Source organism: Lonchura striata, chromosome 37, assembly GCF_046129695.1.
Source record: "Lonchura striata isolate bLonStr1 chromosome 37, bLonStr1.mat, whole genome shotgun sequence".
NCBI classification, from domain to species: Eukaryota; Metazoa; Chordata; class Aves; order Passeriformes; family Estrildidae; genus Lonchura; species Lonchura striata.
Window position 1 is genome coordinate 2,980,088 of NC_134639.1, and position 2,500 is coordinate 2,982,587.

General features: G+C 80.0%; 1 non-coding gene across 1 annotated transcript in view; it reads left to right on the forward strand.

Annotated features, from left to right (window-relative positions):
• Positions 1-2,433: 2,433 nt before the first annotated feature.
• The window catches only part of LOC144248039 (5.8S ribosomal RNA), a 153-nt gene continuing 86 nt past the window's right edge, over positions 2,434-2,500 (forward strand). Inside the window, exon 1 of the ribosomal RNA XR_013341449.1 lies at positions 2,434-2,500. This exon is cut by the window's right edge and continues 86 nt beyond it. This is a non-coding gene — a ribosomal RNA (5.8S ribosomal RNA).

Consider the following 2,500-nt stretch of genomic DNA (forward strand, 5'->3'; position numbering starts at 1 on the left):
CCGAGTTCGCCCGAGCCCGGCCCTCGCTCTCTCTGCCCCTGCTGCGCGGGAGCCGCCCGGGTGCCGGGAAGGGAGAGGGGTGCTCGGCACGGCCCCCTCCCGGAGGCGCGCCCGCGCCTTCGGGGCTCGGAGGAGGCGGCTCCTCCGGCTCTTCCCGCACCGGGGAAGCGGGGCTTTTGCCCGGCCGGGTAGAGCCCCGCTCTCGGGCCCGAGGCGGGCCCTCTGGCGCGGCAGAGGGTGGGGAAACGCCGGGGGTCGAGGTCCTCCGGGCGTTCCGGGCCGCGCTTCGTGGCGGGGGAGCGCGCGGGACCCGCCGCCGGGGAGGCGCGGCGGCGGAGGCGGCGGCGAAGGCGTTCCTCGCCCCGCCGGCGTCGTCGTCGCCGCGGCCTCTCCCGGCGTGGTCGGCGAGGTCGCTCGGCGGCCGGGCCGCGTCCCCGCACCGGCGGGGCGGCCCGAGCCGCGGCGGTCCTCTCGGGCGCAGCGCCGGGCTACTGAGGGAAACCCCGGGCCCCGAGAAGGACGCCGCGGTGGTGGCGGCAGACGTCGGGCGCGCCCCCGCCGGTGGACGCTCCCCCGAGGGCGGCAGCGGGGGAGGCACCCCGGCGGGGCCATGCAGGTCGTTTCCCTCGCCCCAGGGCCAGGTACCTAGCGCTCCGCGCCTCCGGCGGCCCCCCGGCTTCCTTTTCCTCGGCGTCGTCAAACGCTGCGGGGAGGGGGCCGCGAAAGGGCCGCCGCCGAGCCGGGGCGGCGGTTTAAAGACTCGGGCGGCTCGGCGCGTCCTTCCGCCGCGGCGGCGGCGGCGGCGGTTGCCGGGCGGCGGTGCGCGGCTCCATTGAGGGGTGGGGAGCTACTCCCGCGTGATCCCCTGCGGTGGTGCCCGCGGCCACCGGCCGCGCGGCCGTCGTCCCGCCGCGTTACCGCGCGCGGGGGGTTTGTCGCGCCGCGCCGGGGAGGGGCGCCCTGCCCCCCCCTCTCCGCGGCCCGGCCTCGGCGGAGAGGCCGCGGCGCGCGGTCGGCCGCGGGGGCCGACCCGCTCGCCTCGAAACGGGCGACGCCGGCAGAGAGCGCGCGCTCTCTCGCCCCTTCCTCAGCTGCGGGGTTGCGGCCGCCGGGGCCCGCCGCGCTCTCCTCCTTCCTCGGCCGCCTCTGCGGTCTCTGGGGTGCGGCGCCGCGCGCGGCGCGGCCGCGCCGTCTCTCTCCCCTCGACGGCCTTCTCCTCGAGCGCGCCGGCGGCGCCGGTCGCCGGCCGTCCCCGGCTCAGCGACCGCCCGCCCGCCCGGGGCCGAGCGCTCGGCAGGTCCCTCCGTCGCCGGAGAGTCCGCGAGCGCGGGCGGCCCCGTGCCGAGCGGCGGCGGCGCCGCTCGGCGAGTGTCCCCCGCCAGCGGGGACGGCCGGCCGGACGGCGCCCGCCGTCGCCGGCGGCGGTCCCGGCCCGGGCCCCGCCCGCCGCCTCCCCGTCGCCCTTTTCTCCGTCCGCTCGCGGAGCCCCGGAGGAAGGTCGTGCGCGCGGCGGCCGTGGGGGGTTGGGGGGGGGGGCGCTTCCCCGCCCGGTCTCCCCGCCCGGTCAGCGGGGAGAAAAGGGCGGGCGTCGCTGCCCCCCTCCCCGCCTACCCCCCCGGCTCGGCGCCGCACGCCTTCCCCTGGGCCGCGCGTGCCCGAGGAAAAAGGGGCTCCGTGACGGTGCGAGGCGGCGGCGGTCCCGGGAGTGCGGCCGTTGCGGCGGCGGGTCAGCCGTCCGGCAGGCTCCGGGCGCTCGCGACGCCGGCTCGGGTCTCGGTGCGGCGCCCGCCTCCGGCGCCGGCGGCGGAGCGCGTCCGCCGGGCGCTCGCCCTTCCCGGCGGGAGCGGTCCCGCGGGGGGCGTTGCCGGTTGGGCGGTGGCCGTCGCGTGCCGTCTCGAGCGCGGCAAGGCCGCTGGGGAGAGAGAGCGAGCCGGCCGCGCGGTGGCGCGGCGGCGCTCCGCGGGTCCGCGGAGCGGCGGTGAGAAGGGAGAGCGGCGCGCGCGGGGGCCGACGGCCGCGCCCCCGGCCGCGTGCGTCCCGTCGTCCCGTTGCAGCGAGGCCGGGCGGGCCGCCGTGTCCCCCCGCGGTCCGGCGCGCGCCGCGTGCCTCCTCCGTGCGGAGGCCGGGCCGAGCCCGGGCGCCTGGGCCGCCTCCGGAGGACGGCACAGTTTGCCGGCGGCGTCTCCCCTCGCTCGTAGCGGCGGGGGGAGGCGGTCGGGGACGCGGGTCCCCCCGCCTTTCCCGCCGACCTTCGGAGCGTTCCGTTGGGCGTTTCGCTCTCGGATGGTTTTTCTTTCCCCCCCCACTCGGTTCGTTGCGTTGTGTGCTCGTACGGTCGAAGCCGGGGGCGGCCCGCGTGCGTGCCCCCTCGGCGAGAGAGAAAAAAAGGGGCCCCCTCCGCCCGTGTGCGGGGTTCGGTGCCGAAAGCCAGACAACTCTTAGCGGTGGATCACTCGGCTCGTGCGTCGATGAAGAACGCAGCTAGCTGCGAGAATTAATG